The following is a 9408-nucleotide window of genomic DNA, read 5'->3' on the forward strand; positions in this document are numbered from 1 at the left end:
CTATTTTCTACATTGTAGAATAATAGTGAATACATCAAAACTATGAAGTAACACATATGGAATCATGTAGTACCCAAAAAAGTGTTAAACTAAATATATTTTAGATTTTAGATTCTTCAAAGTAGCCACCCTTTGCCTTGACAACAACTTTGCACACTCTTGACATTTTGTCAACCAGCTTCATGAGGAATGCTTTTCCAACAGTCTTGAAGGAGTTCCCACATATGCTGAGCACTTGTTGGCTGCTTTTCCTTCACTCTGCCGTCCAACTCATCCCAAACCATCTCAATTGGGTTGAGGTCGGGTGATTGTGGAGGCCAGGTCATCTGATGCAGCACTTCATCACTCTCCTTCTGGGTCAAATAGCCCTTACACAGCCTGGAGGTGTGTTTTGGGTCATTGTCCTGCTGAAAAACAAATGATAGTGCAAACCAGATTGGGTGGCATATCACTTCAGAATGCTGTGCTATCCATGCTGGTTAAGTGTGCCTTGAATTCTAAATTGATAACTGACAGTGTCACCAGAAAAGCATCCCCACACCATCCCACCTCCTCCTCCATGCTTCACGGTGGGAACCACACATGCGGAGATCATCCGTTCACCTACTCCGCGTTTCACAAAGACACGGCAGTTGGAACCAAAAATCTCAAATTTGGACTCATCAGACCAAAGGAGAGATTTCCAGCGGTCTAATGTCCATTGCTCGTGTTTCTTGGCCCAGGCAAGTCTGTTACTTGAACTCCGTGAAGCATTTATTTGGGCTGCAATCTGCTGTGCAGTTAACTCTAATGAACTTATCCTCTGCAGCAGAGCTAACTCTTGGTCTTCCTTTCCTGTGGCGCTCCTCATGAGAGCCAGTTTCATCACAGCTCTTGATGGTTTTTGTCACTGCACTTGAAGAAATGTTCAAAGTTCTTGACATTTTCCGGATTGACTGACCTTCATGTCTTAAAGTAATGATGGACTGTCGTTTCTCTTTGCTTATTTGAGCTGTTCTTGCCATAATATGGACTTGGTCTTTTACCGAATAGGGTAACTATTGTTCTACAATGTAGAAAATAGTAAAAATAAAGAAAAACCCTGGAATGAGTAGGTGTGTCCAAACATTTGACTGGTACTATATATCCAGTTTCAGTTGGTGTGTAATTATGAGCTGTGTAATTGGAAATAGTTCTGTCCGTAAAACACAAAGTACTCTATTCATCATCATCTCCCTCCTTTGATCCCCAGAGGGCAGACCATGCTGTGTGAGGTGCAGCTGCCTGACTGAACTAAAGCGGCTTACACCACCTTAATACTGGGCACAGGAGATAAGCAGTACCAGACCCAACACTAAGGCAGTGGGACTGTGCCATGCCATTGTAGCAGCAGCATTTGGTTTAGTAACACTTTCCATATGCTCAGGTGGGCTTGTGAACAGGGAATAGATTAGTTGGAGTGATGATGTACTGTAGGCTTGTTTATGATCCTCTGTGGTGTTCTATCTCTCTCAGGACTGCTGATGAGGTAGTTGACGGGGGCCTCGGGACCCAGGATCAGCAGCCTGCGTGGATTCAACAGGAAGAGGAAATGAAGAGCACTGGAAGAGTAGGACGAAAAGGAGAAGAGTAGTGGTTGGACTCATAATCTGATGAAAAGGTGGATGATGGAGAATGAAGGGTTGGAGGCCACTGATGTCTCTGAATCTAAAGAGCCGGCCTCCTCCTGTCAGGAGATTGAGATGGAGGAGGTGAAAAAGGAAAAGAAACAAGAGAAAAAGGAGGAGAGGAGAGAGGAGTCAGGTCCAGCCCCCAGTAAAAAGGAGGAGAGGAGAGAGGAGTCAGGCCCATCTCCCCAGTAAAAAGGAGGAGAGGAGAGAGGAGTCAGGCCCATCTCCCCAGTAAAAAGGAGGAGAGGAGTCAGGCCCATCTCCCCAGTAAAAAGGAGGAGAGGAGTCAGGCCCATCTCCCCAGTAAAAAGGAGGAGAGGGGAGAGGAGTCAGGCCCATCTCCCCAGTAAAAAGGAGGAGAGGAGAGAGGAGTCAGGCCCATCTCCCCAGTAAAAAGGAGGAGAGGAGTCAGGCCCATCTCCCCAGTAAAAAGGAGGAGAGGAGAGAGGAGTCAGGCCCATCTCCCCAGTAAAAAGGAGGAGAGGAGAGAGGAGTCAGGCCCATCTCCCCAGTAAAAAGGAGGAGAGGAGTCAGGCCCATCTCCCCAGTAAAAAGGAGGAGAGGAGAGAGGAGTCAGGCCCATCTCCCCAGTAAAAAGGAGGAGAGGAGAGAGGAGTCAGGCACATCTCCCCAGTAAAAAGGAGGAGAGGAGAGAGGAGTCAGGCCCAGCCCCCAGTAAAAAGGAGGAGAGGAGAGAGGAGTCAGGCCCATCTCCCCAGTAAAAAGGAGGAGAGGAGAGAGGAGTCAGGTCCATCTCCCCAGCAAAAAGAAGGAGAGGAGAGAGGAGTCAGGCCCATCTCCCCAGTAAAAAGGAGGAGAGGAGAGAGGAGTCAGGCCCATCTCCCCAGCAAAAAGCAGGAGAGGAGAGAGGAGTCAGGCCCATCTCCCCAGTAAAAAGGAGGAGAGGAGAGAGGAGTCAGGCCCATCTCCCCAGTAAAAAGAAGGAGAGGAGAGAGGAGTCAGGCCCATCTCCCCAGTAAAAAGGAGGAGAGGAGAGAGGAGTCAGGCCCATCTCCCCAGCAAAAAGAAGGAGAGGAGAGAGGAGTCAGGCCCATCTCCCCAGTAAAAAGGAGGAGAGGAGAGAGGAGTCAGGCCCATCTCCCCAGCAAATAGAAGGAGAGGAGAGAGGAGTCAGGCCCATCTCCCCAGTAAAAAGGAGGAGAGGAGTCAGGCCCATCTCCCCAGTAAAAAGGAGGAGAGGAGTCAGGCCCATCTCCCCAGTAAAAAGGAGGAGAGGGGAGAGGAGTCAGGCCCATCTCCCCAGTAAAAAGGAGGAGAGGAGAGAGGAGTCAGGCCCATCTCCCCAGTAAAAAGGAGGAGAGGAGTCAGGCCCATCTCCCCAGTAAAAAGGAGGAGAGGAGAGAGGAGTCAGGCCCATCTCCCCAGTAAAAAGGAGGAGAGGAGAGAGGAGTCAGGCCCATCTCCCCAGTAAAAAGGAGGAGAGGAGAGAGGAGTCAGGCCCAGCCCCCAGTAAAAAGGAGGAGAGGAGAGAGGAGTCAGGCCCATCTCCCCAGTAAAAAGGAGGAGAGGAGAGAGGAGTCAGGCCCATCTCCCCAGTAAAAAGGAGGAGAGGAGTCAGGCCCATCTCCCCAGTAAAAAGGAGGAGAGGAGAGAGGAGTCAGGCCCATCTCCCCAGTAAAAAGGAGGAGAGGAGAGAGGAGTCAGGCCCATCTCCCCAGTAAAAAGGAGGAGAGAGGAGTCAGGCCCATCTCCCCAGTAAAAAGGAGGAGAGGAGGAGTTAGGCCCAGCCCCCAGTAAAAAGGAGGAGAGGAGTCAGGACCATCCCCCAGTAAAAAGGAGGAGAGGAGTCAGGACCATCCCCCAGTAAAAAGGAGGAGAAGAGAGAAGTCAGGCCCTCCAGTAAAAAGGAGGAGAGGAGAGAGGAGTCAGGCCCTCCAGTAAAAAGGAGGAGAGGAGAGAGGAGTCAGGCCCAGGCCCCAGTAAAAAGGAGGAGAGGAGAGAAGAGTCAGGCCTTCCAGTAAAAAGGAGGAGAGGAGAGAGGAGTCAGGCCCAGCCCAGGCTATCACGACTCAGGAAATGACCCAGATGCAGACACAGGAGGCGGATAGTACAGTTCTCAGATAATTTATTATAACAAGGGGGCAGGCAAAGGGTAGGTCGAGAACAGGCAGAGGTTCGTAATCAGTTCAGAGTCAGGCAGGTACAGGACGGCAGGCAGGCTCAGCTTGTGCCATGAATTAATACGAAAAATTGAGGATTAGCTGATAACCGCAAAACAAACATTCTGGATAATATAGAGAACCTTGAACTATTTATTGATCAGCATTTTGATATGCTCGAAAAAGAATCAGATACATCAAGGCAAACAAGAGACGACCTTTCCTCAAGCTCTGCGAGCGAAACTGAAGGGAAGTCGCCATCTAAAATTTAAAAAAAACATTGGAGGGGGATGTTTTTATAACTATGTCTCCAGAAGATAGAGCATTACTTACAAGCATGAGCGAGCAGTTAAAAAAATCTGCATCTATTGCCTGGGCTACTGGGGGAGTTCGAGGCCTTAAAAACAGGAATGGATTACGGTAATAAAATGATGGAAGAAATACGAGCGGAAAATAAGATATTGAAAACTACCGTGGACTCCAGTGGCGACCCGTCATTCAGGGCAGGTGGGGCAGAGCCCACATTTTTTGCAAAAATAAATAAATAATTGCCTGTTTTACATGTCATTTTGGCATTAATACGTGTCATATATCAGTTTGCAAACAATGTAAAAAAAAAATATATATCATTGAGTGAATAAAGCCGCTTGCAAGCATGGTCTCTTTTTTGTTTTCTTGAGTAAGGCAGCTCCAAAATGCAGGTGTTTCAAATATGATGGAGTCATATTATATTATATTTTGAAAGAGGAAGCAAAATATTTAAACATATGTTGTCTTTTCTGTTTCCTCCATTTACTCAGAATGATTTATTTCCTAATAATAATAATAATAATAATAATGTAAAAGAAAAACCTGTGTGAAGGCCAACTTACAGAAGAGGAACTTTTTGAGGCAATTAACATTTTTCAGTCTGGAAAAACACCAGGGCTTGATGGTATACCAGTAGAGGTACAGTGCCTTGCAAAAGTGCCTTCATCCCCCTTCTCCTATTTTGTTGCATTACAACCTGTAAATTAAATAGATTTTTATTTGGATTTCATGAAATGGGCATACACAAAATAGTCCAAATCGGTGAAGTGAAATGAAAAAAAATTACTTGTTTCAAAAAAGATTTAAATAAATAAAACGGAAAAGTGGTGCGTGCGTATGTATTCACCACCTTTGCTATGAAGCCCCTAAATAAGATCTGGTGCAACCAATTACCTCCAGAAGTCACATAATTAGTTAAATAAAGTCCACCTGTGTGCAATCTAAGTGTCACATGATCTGTCACATGATCTCAGTATATATACACCTGTTCTGAAAGGCCCCAGCGTCTGCAACACCACTAAGCAAGAGGCACCACCGAGCAAGCGGCACCATGAAGACCAGGAATCTCTCAAAACAGGTCAGGGACAAAGTTGTGTAGAAGTACAGATCAGGGTTGGGTTATAAAAAAATATCAGAAACTTTGAACATCCCACGGAGCACCGTTAAATCCATTATTAAAAAATGGAAAGAATATGGCACCACAACAAACCTGGCAAGAGAGGGCCGCCCACCAAAACTCACGGACCAGGCAAGGAGATCATTAATCAGAGAGGCAACAAAGAGACCAAAGTTAACGCTGAAGAAGCTGCAAAGCTCCACAGCAGAGATTAGAGTATCTGTCCATAGGACCACTTTAAGTCGTACACACCACAGAGCTGGGCTTTATGGAAGAGTGGCCAGAAAAATGCCATTGCTTAAAGAAAAAATAAGCAAACATGTTTGGTGTTCGCCAAAAGGCATGTGGGAGACTCCCAAAACATATGGAAGAAGGTCCTCTGGTCAAATATGACTAAAATTGACCTTTTTGGCCATCAAGGAAAATGCTATGTCTGGCACAAACCCAACACCTCTCATCACCTTGAGAACATCATCCCAACAGTGAAGCATGGTGGTGGCCGCATCATGCTGTGGGGATTTTTTTAATCGGCAGGGACTGGGAAACTGGTCAGAATTGAAGGAATGATGGATGGCGCTGAATATAGGGAAATTCTTGAGGGAAACCTGTTTCAGTCTTCCAGAGATTTGAGACTGGGACGGAGGTTCACCTTCCAGCAGGACAATGACCCTAAGCATACTGCTAAAGCAACACTCGAGTGGTTTTAAGGGGAAACATTTAAACGTCTTGGAATGGCCTAGACAAAGCCCAGACCTCAATCCAATTGAGAATCTGTGGTATGACTTAAAGATTGCTGTACACTATCAGAACCCATCCAATTTGAAGGAGCTGGAGCAGTTTTGCCTTGAAGAGTGGGCAAAAATCCCAGTGGCTAGATGTGCCAAGCTTATAGAGACATACCCCAAGAGACTTGCAGCTGTAATTGCTGCAAAAGGTGGCTCTACAAAGTATTGACCTTGGGGGGGGTGAATAGTTATAGACGCTCAAGTTTTTGTTTGTTTCACCCCAAAATATTTTGCATCTTCAAAATTGGTAGGCATGTTGTGTAAATTAAATGATACAAACCCCCCAAAAATCAATATTAATTCCAGGTTGTAATTCAACAAAATAGGAAAAATGCCAAGGGGGGTGAATACTTTCACAAGCCACTGTATATCAACCCTTTTTTTATGTACTCAAAGATCCATTAAAAACATGTTTTAATTACTCCTATACAAATTGTAGACTTTCAGGTACTCAACAAGAAGGACTGATTTCATTACTAGTAAAACAGGACCCAGGTGGTAAATATAAAGATCCAGTCCATTTAAAAAACTGGAGGCCTCTAACACTTCAATGTTGTGATGAAACAGATATTGTTCATCCTGATCAGACAGGTTTTTTACATGAACAATATATTGGCGATAATATCATGAAACATCAAAGTTACCAGGCCTGGTCTTCATTGCAGATTTTGAAAAGGTGTTTGATAAAGTATGACTAGAATTTAGATATAAATGCCTGGAATTACTTTAATTTCAGTGAATCTCTTATACAATGGGTTAAAGTTAAGTACAGAAATCCCAGAAATAGTAAATAACGGTTACTTCTCAGAAAGTATTGACCTTTCAAGAGGAGTACAACAAGGCGGTCCGTTGTATCCATATCTATTTATTATGGACATTGAAATTAGATCCAAGAAGAACATCAAAGGGTTAGAAATCAATGTTTGCCGATGAATCAAGTTTTTTCTTAAGTCCGCAATCTGGATCCCTGCACAGTCTCATTTAAGATCTTGATCACTTCTAGCCTCTCTGGACTAAAACCTAATTATGACAAGTGTACCATATTAGGTATTGGATCGTTAAAAGACAGTGTTTACACTACCTTGTAGTTTACCAATAAAATGAGTGGATGGTGAAGTAGACATACTTGGTATTCACATCTCAAAAAATATACACTGCTCAAAAAAATAAAGGGAACACTTAAACAACACAATGTAACTCCAAGTCAATCACACTTCTGTGAAATCAAACTGTCCACTTAGGAAGCAACACTGATTGACAATAAATTTCACATGCTGTTGTGCAAATGGAATAGACAACAGGTGGAAATTATAGGCAATTAGCAAGACACCCCCAATAAAGGAGTGGTTCTGCAGGTGGGGACCACAGACCACTTCTCAGTTCCTATGCTTCCTGGCAGATGTTTTGGTCACTTTTGAATGCTGGCGGTGCTTTCACTCTAGTGGTAGCATGAGACGGAGTCTACAACCCACACAAGTGGCTCAGGTAGTGCAGCTCATCCAGGATGGCACATCAATGCGAGCTGTGGCAAGAAGGTTTGCTGTGTCTGTCAGCGTAGTGTCCAGAGCATGGAGGCGCTACCAGGAGACAGGCCAGTACATCAGGAGACGTGGAGGAGGCCGTAGGAGGGCAACAACCCAGCAGCAGGACCGCTACCTCCGCCTTTGTGCAAGGAGGAGCAGGAGAAGCACTGCCAGAGCCCTGCAAAATGACCTCCAGCAGGCCACAAATGTGCATGTGTCTGCTCAAACGGTCAGAAACAGACTCCATGAGGGTGGTATGAGGGCATAACGTCCACAGGTGGGGGTTGTGCTTACAGCCCAACACCGTGCAGGACGTTTGGCATTTGCCAGAGAACACCAAGATTGGCAAATTCGCCACTGGCGCCCTGTGCTCTTCACAGATGAAAGCAGGTTCACACTGAGCACGTGACAGACGTGACAGAGTCTGGAGATGCCGTGGAGAACGTTCTGCTGCCTGCAACATCCTCCAGCATGACCGGTTTGGCGGTGGGTCAGTTATGGTGTGGGGTGGCATTTCTTTGGGGGGCCGCACAGCCCTCCATGTGCTCGCCAGAGGTAGCCTGACTGCCATTAGGTACCAAGATGAGATCCTCAGACCCCTTGTGAGACCATATGCTGGTGCGGTTGGCCCTGGGTTCCTCCTAATGCAAGACAATGCTAGACCTCATGTGGCTGGAGTGTGTCAGCAGTTCCTGCAAGAGGAAGGCATTGATGCTATGGACCGTTCCCCAGACCTGAATCCAATTGAGCACATCTGGGACATCATGTCTCGCTCCATCCACCAACGCCACGTTGCACCACAGACTGTCCAGGAGTTGGCGGATGCTTTAGTCCAGGTGTGGGAGGAGATCCCTCAGGAGACCATCCGCCACCTCATCAGGAGCATGTCCAGGCGTTGTAGGGAGGTCATACAGGCACGTGGAGGCCACACAAACTACTGAGCATCATTTTGACTTGTTTTAAGGACATTACATCAAAGTTGGATCAGCCTGTAGTGTGGTTTTCCACTTTAATTTTGAATGTGACTCCAAATCCAGACCTCCATGGGTTGATAAATTGGATTTCCATTGATTATTTTTGTGTGATTTTTGTTGTCAGCACATTCAACTATGTAAAGAAAAAAGCATTTAATAAGATTATTTCTTGCATTCAGATCTAGGATGTGTTGTTTAAGTGTTCCCTTTATTTTTTGAGCAGTATAAATTAATTTACCACAATAAATTTAAATTGATAGTTTGCAAAAATAGATATGATTCTGCAACCATGGGTAAATACTTGTCTATTTAGGGAAAAATCACATTGATTTAACTCTTTGGTCCTATCGCAGTTTAGTAAATAAGTAATGGTGCTGCCTACACCATACGACTCGTTTTTTAAATCATATGAGCAATAAATATTTCATTTTATTTGGAATGCTAAGCCAGACAAAATTAAACGTGCCTATTTATATAATGAATATGAGTTTGGGGGGCTAAAAGTATAACATTTTAAAGCTTTAAACTTCTCACTAAAAGCTTCACTTATACAAAAGTTATACTTAAACCCAAAATGGTTCTCCAGTAGATTATTAAGAAAGGCTCATCCGTTGTTCAAAAATTGCCTTTTTGCCTTTACAGATTACAACTTTTAATTTCCGACTAATTGAAAATGAAATGTATAAAGTATCACCGTTTCTTAAATAAGCTATTCAAACCTGGTTACAATTTCAGTTCTGTCCTCCAGAAAAGATAGAACAAATATTACAACAAATGTTTTGGTTAAACTCAAACATACTGATTAATAAAAAAAAACATTATTTATGGAAGAAAAAATAAGTTATATTTATTAATGAAATTATGAATATAAATGGTAGAGTTATGTCACATATGCAGCAATCAATCCAATCTCTAATTCTCTCTTTCTCTC

The sequence above is a fragment of the Salmo salar genome, chromosome ssa24 (genome assembly GCF_905237065.1).
Source record: "Salmo salar chromosome ssa24, Ssal_v3.1, whole genome shotgun sequence".
Lineage (NCBI taxonomy): Eukaryota > Metazoa > Chordata > Actinopteri > Salmoniformes > Salmonidae > Salmo > Salmo salar.